The sequence below is a fragment of the Etheostoma spectabile genome, chromosome 2 (genome assembly GCF_008692095.1).
Source record: "Etheostoma spectabile isolate EspeVRDwgs_2016 chromosome 2, UIUC_Espe_1.0, whole genome shotgun sequence".
Lineage (NCBI taxonomy): Eukaryota > Metazoa > Chordata > Actinopteri > Perciformes > Percidae > Etheostoma > Etheostoma spectabile.
The window spans coordinates 29,426,596-29,442,267 of record NC_045734.1 but is presented as its reverse complement, the minus strand read 5'-3'; the positions used below and the strand labels follow the sequence as shown (position 1 = coordinate 29,442,267).

General features: G+C 40.3%; 1 long non-coding RNA gene across 1 annotated transcript; it reads right to left on the bottom strand.

The window, feature by feature from the left end:
• Nucleotides 1-2,677: 2,677 nt before the first annotated feature.
• Nucleotides 2,678-14,330, bottom strand: LOC116702382 (uncharacterized). Its single transcript, XR_004335141.1, has 3 exons — nt 14,321-14,330; nt 5,615-5,620; nt 2,678-2,855 (listed from the first exon to the last, which is right to left on the bottom strand). It is a non-coding gene; the product is annotated as an uncharacterized LOC116702382 (long non-coding RNA).
• Nucleotides 14,331-15,672: the final 1,342 nt, after the last annotated feature.

The window sequence follows — 15,672 nt, the reverse complement described above, 5'->3', positions numbered from 1 at the left end:
CTGTGGGTTGTGAGTCCATCACATTCTGTGGAAGACTGTGACACATATGGCCACTGTCTATCAAGGCTCTGAGCGGGCATTTTGTCTTTCTGACCTGTACCGCTCCAAAATCCATTAATACAGATTTAAAAGAACAACGACAGGAAAAGATAACAGAGCAGGGTTTGAGTAAGAGAACAGCTTTCATCAATATTCTGTGATACGTGTTCCAGAAGAGAACCTGTCTGCTCGCCCTCCCTCAGTGGCCAAGCTGAGCCATATCATTTGGACTCACAAACGCATAACATAGGGTCTTAAGACCGATTTGTTTTACATTAAACGTGACTACATAACAAAACTTGTTACATTGCCAACCCAAACCAAAGAGACATGTCCACTTCTGGGGTGCCTTATGGATTGTTTCAGTAAGGAAGATACATGCTGCCATGGACAGAGAGCCTGATCCATGTTCTGGATCTGGTTCATTCTCTTCATTGGTATTTCAATGAAAATGACTTTATTTAGGATAGACTACAGTGGAGACAGGGACAGCTTTACGCTGCAAGCAAAGAGGATATGAGTGCACATGTGATAGCGCCACTCTGCTGGCGACATGGAGGAGAGCTCTTGCTGCGATTTTTTTTTTTTTTTTTTTTTTTTTTTTTTTTTCTTGTTTGTCGTGGCGTCTGTTAACCCTTGTGTTGTCTTCCCGTCAACCTGCAACTTTTAGTTTTCTCAGTCTGAATTTTTAACGAAAAACCTTTATCGTTTAATCATATTGTCATCTTATTTTAGTATAGAAAATGGTCATTTGTAATCTGCAATTAGCACAGCTCTTTGAGTAGCCCATATGTTTTTTAATTGATTGAACAATAGTCTTTTAATTGTTTAACCCTGTGCTTATTGTTGTGTGTCTGTTGTAACTCTTGCAGAAATGTCACTCAGTGTCCAAAACAAATTTTTCCATAGGGAAACTAATAAAGATACTTGGACTTTGAGTCTCACCACTAAAAAAACAAGCTGTGGTTTGCAACACAAAACAGGAAATGACCTTTTTTTGCATAATTTTACTGATCAAAACCGACGTCATTGTTAACACTTTAACATGCTCAAACCGTATAAGACAGGCAAATGGATGTGCAATTTGCAAGTGACAGTCATTTGTGAAATACTCCCACCCTTTTGCAATCTGTGTGTCCACTGGAGACGGGAGGCAGACATGTCCTGTCTTACAGGGAAACCCTGGTAATCTACTTGTCAAGTAGGCCCCTCATCTGACCCCCAAAGCCCAAAGGTTTGTCATTTGTACATATCATGAGCTGCAATTTGCATATGGTTCATGATTCCCTGAAAGGGGTAACAGTCTCTGTAATAGACCTTAGCTGATATTGAATGAAGCATAAAGTAGAAAAGCGGAAGGGTTGTTGTTGTAAGCATTCATGGACACTTTGGATAAAGAGGAAAAGAGGATAGGAGACAGAAACTGTCAGCAGAGGAGACGAGAAGGAGCAGGATTTGTTTTGGAAATGTGAGTGAATGTATGACGTGCTGCAACTGGAGAGGCCAATTGTTGGTGTACTTTATTGAATGAAAGCTGAATTATGAGGGAAACAATATGAGTGTCTGGGTGTACGGCTTCCAAAGGATCTGTACTGGACATTCAGAACATTAATATAAAATCCAAGCAAACCAGAATTCATCACTACAAACCACACAAGAAAGTCCTCTTATCGGTCAGATGTGTCTGGGGGACGGGAGCAAGACAGTAAATACAGGAAGATGTCCTGAGTTCTGGAGTAGTGCATATTTCTCGTGTCTCCATCGTCAAACTAGCTCATTTTATTTAAATCATTATTCAGACATTGCTTTGCCAGCAACGTTACTACGCCTGCTCTGCTGGTGTGACAACTTCTACAAGTCCTCAAGTCTCCTCTAGTCTTAGTCCAGTTGTTTTGGTCCATTCCCCAGTGCCTTTTGCTGGGTTCACACCTGGCCAAACAAATATATGCAGGTTATGCGCCAATATTTAGTTCAATCCAAAAAATGACTTGACAACTAGAAATTGTATGTGTATTGTACTATTCCCTTTGGATGTATTCCAATCATCCCTATTTTTATTTTACTTTGTCTCTCTTTGGCAGTCTGTTAGCTGCATTACACCTTTGCTAATGTGAGGTCAGGACCCCTCTAACCTCTATAATCTATCAGTCTTGTTTGAAAAGAGTTTCTCTTGAGTTTCTCAGACAGACTTGCCCCCCTGTTGACCAGAGCTATTTCAAGGATTTTCAATTATCACCTCTCCCCTGACTTTGGTTTAATTTGCACCTTCACATACTGAAGTCTCCCTGCTAGAGCCTGAGCAGTAACTCCATCATGGTGATGCCTGGTCAGCTGATAGGGAAGATTAGGTCCTACTAGGTGGAAGGCTTGCTTCAGTGTAATGTGTCCATACCCAGACAAATGAAACATGCAACTAGTTGAGTTTTTGCAGACCACATTGTATAAATGTTTGCTTACATCAGCATCGCAACATACTCTGAGATCAAATCGTCATCATCATTGCATGATCTCCCCTTTACCCAACATTTCTCTCTTGCCTCCACTTGCAACAGTTTTTTATCTACATAAGAAGCTTCTTATCTTCTCAGCTCTTGTGAGGGATGGAGGTAGCCTAGCTGCGGCAAATGTAATATGAAGCCAGGGTCAGTCTGGCAACTCTCCGTTGGCTTGCAAGTTGGAAAAAACAAATTGTGGTCAGGCCAATCACATTGTGTATAGAGTCGGTGGGCGGGCTTAACATATTGACGGCAGAGTTGCGACGGTTCCACGTGAATTTCCTGCTACTTGGAAACAAAGGAGATGGCTGCTGCTGCTGGCTTTCCAATTGGATTTGGCAGCGGCTCTGCAAGACTTGGAGTTAAGCTCTGAAGTCCTTCCTAAAAAAGCAAGATGTGTTCATCGTAGCGTTATCCTATTGTGTTCAGAAGGAATTTAAAAGACAACTGTATCCCACCCCTCGGATTGAGCCCTGACAATTATGAGTTCCTGTTTTGGACAAGCCTTACTAGATTTAAATCATAACTTCAAAGGGAAAACATAAAAAAAACATTATTGTTGTATCTCAGGACCAAGAAGACATTTGAAAATGACCCAAGGAGTACAAACACCAAATGGTAGCACTGTCCTTCTGTGTACTGGCACTAATCACACAGTCAGTGGTAAAACTGGTTAATATTGGGCCACGTTAATGGATAGTTAATGGATGTTAAGATGATACACGTCTCAACGTCTCTCAAACATCCTATAGCTCTGGTAGTGTTATTGTCTTGCTTTGGAGAATGAAACTTGTAACCCTTAACTAAAGCAAATCTTTAAATCCAACCAACAGCAAGATATGAGGTTAGACTGCCCTTTATGCTCTGAGAAATGAGTGTCAGACATATTGTTGTCACCTTTCTTTATAGCATCGCGCATGGGAAAAGAATCTACTTGTCTATATACATATGTGTGTCAGAGTGAGGGTGTGTACTTAAAGCCCCCCACTATAAATCAATGTCAAATCACGATGAATGCTATAAATGACTTTGAGGTAATTATCACATAGGATGGACACCTATGTAGACGCATAGAGTGACTGAGAGTCAATTATCACTGTGTCACTGTTTAATTTTCACTCTTGGTCCGACCTAGCACCTGAAATTACACAACGTCGGGAGAAATCAAAAGGGAGCGACAGGAAGGGATGAAGTATTGAGGAAAGTTATCAAAATCAAAAGAACTTTTATTTTTCCTGTGGTCAAGCACATTCAAACACAACATACAACAATACATCATACCAGAGAATGAATAAATGCTAAGTACTAAAATAGTAAAAGAAACTAAAAACCCTGGGGGTAGGAGTGGAGGGGTGGGTAGGGAGAATAGGTCAAATCCTGGATTGATTGATGGGGGGGGGGGGGGTAATGTTTGTTCAACTGTCTGATGGATGCTGGCACAAAGGTGGACATGGCTCGTTTGTATCCAAGGGGAAAGGGAAGGGAATCTCGCCCCTGAAGGTAACAGATGGTGCTGGTTATTGAGATGTTGGGTGGGGTCCAACATGATGACTTTACTTTTCCTGATGGCCTGTTTGTCAAATATGGCTGTGAGAGCGTTTGGGGGTTGTCCAATGATCTTCCTGCTCATTTTTATGATTCTGTTAAAGGGACATTTGTTCAACTCAGTCAGCGAACCATACCACGCCAGTATGCTGACGGTGAGGGTGGACTGGATTCAACAGTTATTCCTTGTGTTTTTTTATGCAAATCTTCAAACTAATTTACACTTGATGTGTAAATTGCCCGCTTTAAAACTTAAAAATGTAATAAATGATCATCATGCTGCATTGATTGGTGATTGAGACCGTAAACTCATGAAAATCTTCCAGGCTAATTATCTCATTGACATGTACAGACAAATACTTAGTTTTGTAGCCAGTGGAGTCTCACCCTACGGGACATTAGATAGAATGCAGCTTAAAGGCACTTCCGCATTGGCTTCACTATCCAGGCCTGAAAGCTTTGTCCATATTTTTTTACAGGCTAAGCTTGCAATGCATAGCCCTCACACCTATCCCTCTTAATTCCCTTTGCTGTCTTGTAGCATAAAAAAATCACACACTGACTGCGGCTGACAGCATCTCCACCAACTGCAGCCGTTCAAAGAAGCCAACATAAGGAGTTGCCCGGTCTTTGTGAAATAAACAGAAAGAAAAAAAATAGTCCCTGTGACAAATCCATCATGGTTAGAGTGTGTGGAAATTTGTTTTCCCATAAATAATATAATATAAAATAATAAATAATAGAAATAATCAATTTCTCTCTGATTAGGAAACTGTAAAGAAATATCTAAATGCCTCCGTCAATTGTTTCATGTCTGTGAATCCTTTAAATATCCAGTTCGCAGTAGAATCCTATAGTAGGGTTTCTAATTCTAACAAGGCCAAGGGAGAGAAAGAGTGAGACAGAAAGGCAACACAATGAGGCCTGTCTGGGCAAAGACTGTTCTTGGAGATTCACACATGCGTGCGCACACACACACACACACACACACACAAACACACAGTTAGCTTGTCAGCAGTGGGATGAACAGGGCAACAGGGTTATTGATTTTTGCCTGTTGTTTGGAAGGCTAGCTTGTCGTAGCCGCTCTCCAGATGATGTCCAGATAGACGGCACACAGCAACAACACAAGTCATTTATTCTGGAGGGGATGAGGAGCAGATTCAAAGATAGAACACTCAAAGGCAACACTTTCAAAGGTTAAACCTACAGCTGGCCCCAGTGTAATCAGTAGTTCATTTTTCTTTTAGTTCAAATTGAAGCTTCTGTCGAATGTGCCCGAGAACGAAGACTGAAATCCCATTGGCTGTGGACAATTCAAATTCAAACACCTTAACCCTCTATTGCATGAATTATTTTTTAAACATGGTTAAAAATGTAAAAATGTCAATCGTAAAAAAAAAATTAAAGGGGGACGCATTTGTGGAAAGTGCCAGGAAATCCATTATTTGGTTAAAAATAAGCTTTTATTGAAAAAATTCCAAACAAAGTCAACTTATGTACCATAAGGCAACTAATTAATTTTAGCCTTTTACAGAACACTATAGCATTTTAACTGGTTTAAGTGGTTAAAATTAAAAGTGTACTTACCCCAGATAACAGATTATTTATTTATTTTTCAAAGAAATGCTTCTAAAATTAAGAAAAAATGAAAATTTTGGCTGATCCTGTAAATTGATCTTTAGTGTGATACATGCACGGAAAAGGGGCAGGGAAACAGGATTTCCTGGTTATGTAAAGTCATGAAATTAAAATACCTATTTACACAATTAAACAGAAAACAATGCATTTGTTTGCATTTTTGCCATATGGCAACACCATGCACTAGAGGGTTAATGCCAGGTGTAAAGTGGCTGCATATTTCTCATATATGATTTGATTGTTTTATACTTATTTATATTCCACCACTGGGACAACATCCTAGCGTGCTAGCTGGGCAAAACCTGTCCCAATGTCTTCCTTTGTCGTGTCTGTTCTTGCCCGTTCTGCTTTTCTTTGCTGCCTGTTTCAGTTTTTTCACCCTGTTCCAGACCTTTACCTCGGGTAGATTTCCCTTTATCTTACCATCTTTCCCTACGTGTATTTTTCTGCATTTTAGTCCTTCTCCTTTTCTTTCTGGAACTCACCGGACGTGACTGTCCAATCTGGCAGATTGACAAAGCAGGTGAGACATTTTTTGTGGACAATCAGTGTTTTATAATCTTCTACCAAAACATCTCCAGTAGAGAGCTGAAGGAAACAGCTTCATCACTCTAGCAGGTGACTTTCAAGGCATGGTTGGTGAAGGTGCTTTGATTGGCAGGGAAGTTAACCATCAATCCAGCCTCCTCTGCACCCCCGCCAGCTTGCCTCTAGCCTGAACCCCGGCCTGTGTGTTCTGATCTTGTATCTCCTGAACCCTATGGGCCCTCAACAGACCATCCTGATGTCTGGCAGCCATCTTTTATAGGCGTCTCCACTTGCCATTTCAAAGGGTGCCTCTCTTAAAATAAGACTGCCTTTTACCATCTCAAGAACATCTCCAGACTCCAACAGTGGCTTTCCAATTCTGTAGCTGAGACCCTCTTCCACTCCTTCATCACCTCCCGTCTTGATTACTGCAACGGTCTCCTTTTTGGTCTGCCTAGCAAATCTACTGACAGACTTCAGTACGTCCAGAACTCTGCGGCTAGGATGCTCACCCACACAAAACCTGGACTTCACATCACTCCCATCCTGAAGAAGCTACACTGGCTGCCAATTAAGTCCCGGATCAAATATAAAATTCTCGTACTGACATACAAATCTCTCCATGGACTTGCACCTCAGTACCTAACAGATCTGCTCCACCCATACTCTCAGTCACGGTCTCTGCGGTCCTCTGACAAGGACCTGCTTGCTGTCCCAAAATCCAGACTCCGGACATTTGGTGACAGAGCCTTCTGTGTCAGTGCACCATCACGCTGGAACCAGCTTCCTCTTGCTATTCGCTCTGCCTCCTCTATTATAACCTTTAAAACCCAGCTTAAAACACACCTCTTCTCTGAGGCTTATGGAATTTAATCTCTCCTGGCCACTTCTTAACCCCCCCCCCTTGTTTGTTAAGCGTCCTTGGGTTTGTGAAAGGCGCTACATAAGTCAAAATTATTATTATTATTATTATTATAAAATGGCTGTATGAGTCCCCATAGGAAGGTGTGGACCCCAAAAAGTACAAGCATTTTGGAAGAAAAAAAGGTTTAATCTCCCACAAAGTGCAACAGAGAATGTGACAAATGTTTATTACTCATAAAAGTCTCCTCTATGACGTGAGAAGAAAAATTCCTAAGAGATCCAAGTGGTGGAAAGTAATGAACAATGCGGACATTTTCCTTGCTCAATCCTGGACCAAAGATTTCAAATATTTCATGATTTGAAAAATGGTGGTTCACATTAGTCACTTAGACACCAATTCTTGGGGAAATAGGGGACACATTGAAAAATACCGAAACACATATTTAATTAGACAATGTCTCATTTGAATAAGTAAACATACGCATTCTGAAAATGTGTATTACAAAAAAATAATATCTTAATGTAAACAAATCAACTGCCAAAGTCTCAAGGTGATATCTGTTAGTTAAAATATTTTCCCTATTCCCCTAGTAGCTGGAGTGGCTCCCCTTAACATGGGCTGCAATGGGAAACTCTTTGATTCCAAGTATTTTCAATACTTCCTCCCACATGGATCTTGCAGGACTTTTTATATGATATGGAGGAGACTTTTATGAGACTCGTTGAAAGAGTTTCTGTTGCAATTTGTGTGAGGTCATGTTGCATAATGGCTGTACTAATAGCTCCCAAGGCCATTGGCTCTCTCTGCTGCCCAGCGCCACAGATTCTCAGCCCATCAGCTTCCTGATCCTCAGTCGGCGTCTCCGCAGACGCCCTGCAAGATCTTCCTGTCATTGTTGTGATTTTCTGTTATAGGTTTTCCTGTTTTATTGTGTTAATTCATTCCCTGTTTCGTGTTCTCTGTTGCGTTTTTATTTTGCAGTCTGGTTTTCTCCCGTCTCATGGTTAACTTCTTGCCTTGTGTTTTGAATGTCTGCCCCACCCTGATGTGTTTCACCTGTTCTTGAGCCCTCGTGTCACCTGTCCCTTGTTCCCCCCTCGTTACCTTGTGTCATCTCTGCATTATGGGTCCGTCATTTCACTAAATCCTCACACTTCCAGCTCTGAAACTAATCAATTCTTGCTTTTCTTTGTTGCCTGTTCCTGACCTGCTCACCTGTCGTACCTTCTTGAATTGATTGTTTTGACTGTCATTCAGTTGCCATTCTGAAAGCCTGTTCCTGACCTTTACCCTGACTACATCTTGTACAACGTGTATCTGTCTGCATTTGACTCATACCTCCATCTCTTGCTGTAAATTCTGTGGATGTGACAACAACAGTTTTGTCAGTTAAATGCTTTATTAACGGCGTTCATTTTTTGTAACGCGAGACTAACATTCTTATTTGCCTAGCAAACTTTGTAGTTCTTTCACATGCTGTCGCAATAACTACTAACATTAGAAAAACTACATCACATCGGATAACTGTGACATTAATGTGATTAATCACGATTAAATATTTTAATTGTTTGAAAGCACCTTACAAAAACTAAAATTAATGTCTAAATGTTTAAATGCATTAACCTTGATGTATAATATGCCTTCTGTTTCTAAATGCATCAGGGGATGTTTGTAGTTGCAATGTGTTTTTAGTGAACCGTTTCAATAAAAGGAAATAATTCATTCTGCTGGTATGGACTAGTGTTGACTTGCGTAATCTCTTTTGTATGTTTTTTCATGAATTGTTCTAAGGCTGATTTATACTCTGTGCACTCTCATGCCTCGGGCACCAATTGTTGCGATAAAGTTTGTGAACGCAGAATCTGCTGTATTTCAACTGTAATTACATGTGACATGAAATGTGATAAGATCTTCATTCAAGTCCTGAAACTAGATTAGAGGACCCAGTTTAACAAATAACAAAAACAAAATAGAATACTATAGGTGACTCTCTCTCTTGGGCAGGGCCCATTTGAAATAATACGAATGTGGGTCTTTACCATCAGTCTGGTCTTCACCAGACAGGTTTGTGGATGTGTGCCATGTCTCGATCAAAGGAGATTATTGTGGAGCTAAGACAAGAAGTTGTTAATGGTCCACAGGCTGAAAAAAACTTGCAAAACCATTTACAGAACAGTTTGGCCTTTACCGCTCTCATAGTCAGGCACATAGAGGGGCGGGTGGGGCTCAGTGGTAGAGCGGTTGCCTGCCAATCGGAAGGCTTGTGGTTCAATCCCTGGCCCTGCAGTCCTATGTCGAAGTGTCCTGGGGCAAGACTGAGTGTCTGAATGTTTATCTGATGAGCAGGTGGCACCTTGTACGGCAGCCTCGGCCACAGTGTATGAATGTGTGTGAACGGTAAATGGCTCCTGTACTATGTTAAAGCGCTTTGTGTGTGCGTGTTTATTTGTTTATTTGTTTATTTGAAAGGATCCCCATTAGCTGACGCCGAGACGACAGCTAGTCTTCCTGGGGTCCAAACAATACATCCAAAAGACAATAAATACAACCAAAATTACTCACAAATATATCATATATAAATTCACAAACAAAACTGACAATGCAAAAAGTACTAACGCACTAAATATAATAAAGAATAATATAGCACATGATACAACCTCACTCAACCAATCCAGACAATATTATGATATCAAAAACAAATGTAGTCTAAGTCTTTTTTTAAAACCAGTTTTTCCCTTGTTGTCCCCAATCCCAACTGGAAGATTGTTCCTATATACAATTGACCTATAAAACACAGTCCTCTTCATCCAGTCAGATTTAGGTAGTGGTAAAGAAATCTGTCGACTATTCACCCCTCTTGTATAATGTGAATGCATATCTGAGCAATAAGTTATATTATCATGAAGAAATTTAGGAATCCCAGTATTAATAATTCCATGAAAATATACTAACATATTAACAGATAGTCTATGCTTGACCTCCAACCAAGCATCTCTGCAACCCTAGTTCTCGAAGAACAACCAAGAACCCGTCTTGCAGCCTTATTTTGTGCAACTTGTAATTTTTTTAAATGACTGCTTGATGCCGCAGACCATACAACAGAACAATAATCCAAATGACACAAAACCAATGAACAAACAACACGCCTAAACAACTGTAATTTTAAAAACTGTGCACATTTACGAACAACTGCCACCGCTCTACCCATTTTAGTAACAACATTGTTAATATGATCCGACCATGACAATGTGGAATCAAGCCAAAGTCCCAAAAGCTTCACCTTTTTTACTTGCTGTACATTTGACCATTTACGTGTATATCAATTTTGGGATTATCAGATAATCTATACTTAGAACCGAATATTATACTCACAGTTTTTAAAATATTAAGGACAAGTTTATTTGTTTTGATCCAATTATACAATTTGCTAATCTCACTAGACAGAACCTGATTAATCTCTAAACATGTAGGGGCTGCATAATAAAGAGTAGAATCATCAGCAAACATAGTCAGTTTAGCCTTACTGAGTATAAAAGGCATATCATTTGTAAAAATTGAAAATAACAAAGGTCCAAGGCAACTTCCTTGAGGAACACCACAGTCCAGGGACTTGCTACTAGATAAAGCACCATTAAAATAAACTCTTTGCGACCTCTCAGACAAATAGCTCTTAAACCACTTGATTGCAAAGAAAGTAAAACCATAACTAATAAGTTTAGAAATCAAAATTTCCAGGTCAATCACATCAAAGGCAGCGCTGAAGTCTAGTAGTAGTGTACCCACAAGCATTGAGTTGTCAATAGATGTTAGCCAGCTATCCGACATTTGTGTCATTGCAGTGCAGGTGGAATGACCACGTCTATAAGCATGCTGAAACATCGTAGTCAAATCATTGTTCGAAAAGCGTGTGTGTGTGTGAGTGTGTGACCTTTGGGCAGCATGTTCATTGAAAGTGGCTTTCTGTCTTTGATCAGACTTAATAAAATAGAATAGAAGTATTTTGGTAGAAGTATCACTGCTCCATCATTTGATGAAACTATGAAAATATGTTTTAACATTAATCAACAATGATCATGAAATTGATCAATGTGAGATAACAATGGTATAGAGTAGAATGAAAGACCGCAACACCCACCATCTTTTACTAAACTTGACTATCCCATTCTTGTGCCGCACGTCAGTGAAACATACGTCCTGACCAAAAGCGTCCAAAGTGGCGTCAAGAGCCCCAATGCTACAAACAAACAAAGAAACACACTCTGATCATGAATCTATTAGTCTTCATCCACAAATTTGTATTATTTGGATTTCTGAGGAATATGGTTACCTGGTCCTCAGATCTCTGCAGGGTAAATCCAGACAGCTAGCTAGACTATCTGTCCAATCTGAGGACTATGGTTACCTGGTCCTCAGATCTCTGGAGGGTAAATCCAGACAGCTAGCTAGACTATCTGTCCTATCAGAGTTTACTGTTGCACAACTAAAAACAACTTGTGAGCGTACACATGTTCCACCAAAACAAGTTCTTTCCCGAGGCTATTTTGCACCGGCACTGTTGCTCCATCCTGCGCTAAGCAACGCCCAAGTCGCTTGTGATTGGTTTAAAGAAATGCCAATAAACCAGAGCATTTTTTTGTCCCATCCCAGGAGGCTGTGTGGACCAGCCACACCTTCCTCCACAGTGCTGAAGAAAGCTGAACTTACATGACCCTATTTGGTAAAACTTTATTACATCACACCATCTAGTGGTGTACGATATATCGGCCACTGATCTAATATCGGCCGATATGGTCAATTTTTTACACATCGGTATCGTTCTGATGTCAAAATACAGCCGATGTGAATGTGTATTTGATGTGTGTGTAGGCTTAGATGTAAGTGTGTGTGTGTGTGAGAATTTAGATCTAAATCTGACCTGTTAAGGGCAGTAATACGCTGAAATTTGAGTAGTTGTTAAGACTAGAAAAGCGCTGTACAAAATACAATACATTTACACAGTGCTGAATCTCCTCCATTTTTGCATTATCATTACGGTGGAGCTATCGTACAACAAGATTCCCTTATGAGCAAGGCGTGCAACACATTCTCTCTCTCCCATTGCCTAAAATACGGATGCTTGGTTATGTGCCTTAAAAGTCTCCTTTAGCATTGGGGCTCTTGACGCCACTTTGGACGCTTTTGGTCAGGACGTATGTTTCACTGACGTGCGGCACAAGAATGGGATGGTCAAGTTTAGGAAAAGATGGTGGGTGTTGCGGTCTTTCATATTACTCTATACCATTGTCTCACTTAATAATACGTCATCTTACAGTGCCACCGTGGCAATTTAGGGAGATTTTTGCGTGTTATCTGACATTGATCAATTTCATGATCATTGTTGATTAATGTTAAAACATATTTTTTCATCAAATGATGGAGCAGTGATACTTCTACCAAAATACTTTTATTCTATTTTATTAAGTCTGATTAAAGACAGAAAGCCACTTTCAATGAACATGCTGCCCAAAGGTCACACACACACACACACACACACCCACACACACACACATACACACACACACACACACATGACACTTTCTTTGTGGGGACCCTTCACTGACCTAAAGCATTCCCTATTCCCTAACCCTAACCTTATCCATAACAACTTAATGCCTAACCTTAACCCTTACCTTCACCCTAACCATGACCCAATTCTAACCCTAATCCTAAAACCAAGTCTTAACCCTCAAACAGCCCTTTAAAGTTGGGGGGTCCAGCATTTTGGCCCCACAAAGCTGTCTGGACCCCACAAGTATACTGAACTCCGGATTTTGGACTCCGCAAATCTAGTTAACCCTTGTGTTGTCTTCCAGTCAAAATGTGAAATTCAACACTTATGTTGACGCTTTTTATTGACATTTTTAACATTTTCTTATGTTTTTGTTCCTTTTTTCATCACTTTTGATGCTTTTTTTTCAATGTTTGTCATTTTATTTTTGACGTTTTCGACACTATCAATTTCAGTTTTACAGTTATTTTTGGAATATATGCTAATCTAATTTAAAGGAAATTATACCTACCGTTTGAGTTATAAAAGCAGAAATTATTTACACAAAAATTAAAGGACTGTATGTTGATGGATAATCACAGACTAGAATACGTCAACTTTTACTCAATACTCTTTCAAAACCACTTCAATGTTTCTTCCAAATGCTATAAAATTGAATAAGACGCCCCAAAATTAATGAAAGTAGAGATGTGTACTTGCCAAAGAGCGTTATATGGAATCAATCATGTTTTTTTAGGTAGTTAAAAAGAACATTGATATAGGAAAATGGGTCAATTTGACCCGAGGACAAACGAGACCACACACAAACACACCCACAAACACACCCACACACACATATGGAGCGTGGCACTATATTTGTGGGGACCCGTCATTGACGTAATGCATTCCCTGGCCCCTTAACCTAACTATTACAACTAAATGGCTAACCTTAACCCTTACCCTCACCCTAATCATAACTTAATTCTAACCCTAATCCTAAAACCAAGTCTTAATTTAACTGGACACTCAAAGCTTCCATCCATAAGGTTATTGCACATTAACAATCAATAATACTTTAATCCTCCACATCTCCACTGAGAGCTGTGCAGTGTGTGCATGTGTGTTTTTCATTTCCATGCCGTGAACTCTCTGCTCTACTCGCCAGGTCGTTTGCTTCTGTATTGACTCATCCGCTTAGACAAAGGTTACATGAAAAAGACAGGATTTCAGCGCGTAAACAGTCCTCCTGCACTTCCCTGGAAGACAATAAAGGGGTTTGAATTTTTAAACATGTTGGCATAACGATTTGTCAGGGTCTATGTACTGGAGTGTTTCATCATCGGGGTAGCTTACAGAGCTGTGGACCTAAGAGCGAGCAGAACGAAACACTCCGCACACACTGACAGCTGAGACTTTTGTAATTTAAACACTCATTTTTAATACAGGAAAGGGACATAACATGAGAAAACCACTGTCATATTTTGGTTATTAGCCATGAAGCATGGTTTCAAATGGGACTCAATCTAAAGTGTGTCTTTTCCAGATTGGATTACTGTAACCTGTAGTCAGACGTGTGCTTTCAGAGGTTGTGCATGCTTCCACTGTTTTTGTCAGCTAATCGGGACACACATGCCTCTAACATCCGAATAATACCGGAATATCTTTCAAGACAAGACCCACGCCGTCTTTGTGCACATCTTAAACATACCCACAGAAAAAAAGAAAACCTCAAAAGTCAACATAGTTGGGCATAACATTTGCAACGTATTTTATTTTGATAAATGGGTATCCATCCTTCCATTAAACTGACAAAAACAATATATGTTATTAAGCTGCTGTTTTTTAGTAGTAGATAGTAGGGGGTGCAGCGTTATCTTTATCCTCTATCGCAGTAAGCACAAGGCAAGCAGTAAAATGACTGTTCACGTCTGAACGTAGTCAGTATTCAGATGATGATGATGATGATTGAATCAAAAGTTGAGGCTGGTTTGAGCTCTCTGCTGGACGACGCTGTGTTTTTCCTGCTGGAACCCACTTTGTCAGTTCATTGGAGGAGCTGTGTATTTTTCTCACCCTGAGCCAATGTCAATCTGGCCTTGGCCTCATGCTTCATCACGGATGAAGCTGAGCTACAGTAAGAACAGAGTGAATCAGCCGGGCTCAGCCACGTTAACCCTGCCTATGAACAGGTTTGGCTGAAAGGAACGGTCCCAGTAACAGAACGAACAATCTATGACTTATCTAATCATACTCATATACTGCTCGAGCCTTCTCAAGTACCTACTTAAAAACTGCTTTGGTACATTTTTGTTCACCTACTGTTTTCATCAGCGTAGGGTGAAGCTGTCAGTAAGAGTGTTAAGGCAAAACACACAAACAAAGAAACACACTCTGATCATGAATCTATTAGTCTTCATCCACAAATTTGTATTCTTTGGATTTCTGAGGACTATGGTTACCTGGTCCTCAGATCTCTGCAGGCTAAATCCAGACAGCTATCTAGACTATCTGTCCAATCTGAGGACTATGGTTACCTGGTCCTCAGGTCTCTGCAGGGTAAATACAGACAGCTAGCTAGACTATCTGTCCAATCTGAGGACTATGGTTACCTGGTCCTCAGATCTCTGCAGGGTAAATCCAGACAGCTAGCTAGACTATCTGTCCAATCAGAGTTTTCTGTTGCACGACTAAAACTACTTTTTAGCGTCCACATGTTCCACCAAAACAAGTTCCTTCCAAAGGCTATTTTGCAGAAGCACCGTGGCTCCATCCTGCGCTAAGCAACGCCCAAGTCGCTTGTGATTGGTTTAAAGAAATGCCAATAAACCAGAGCATTTTTTGTCCCATCCCAGGAGGCTGTGTGGACCAGCCTCACCTTCCTCCACAGTGCTGAAGAAAGCTGAACTTACATGACCCTATTTGGTAAAACTTTATTACATCACACCATCTAGTGGTGTAGGATATATCGGCCACTGATCTAATATTGGCCTATATGGTCAATTTTTTACACATCGGTATCGTTCTGATGTCAA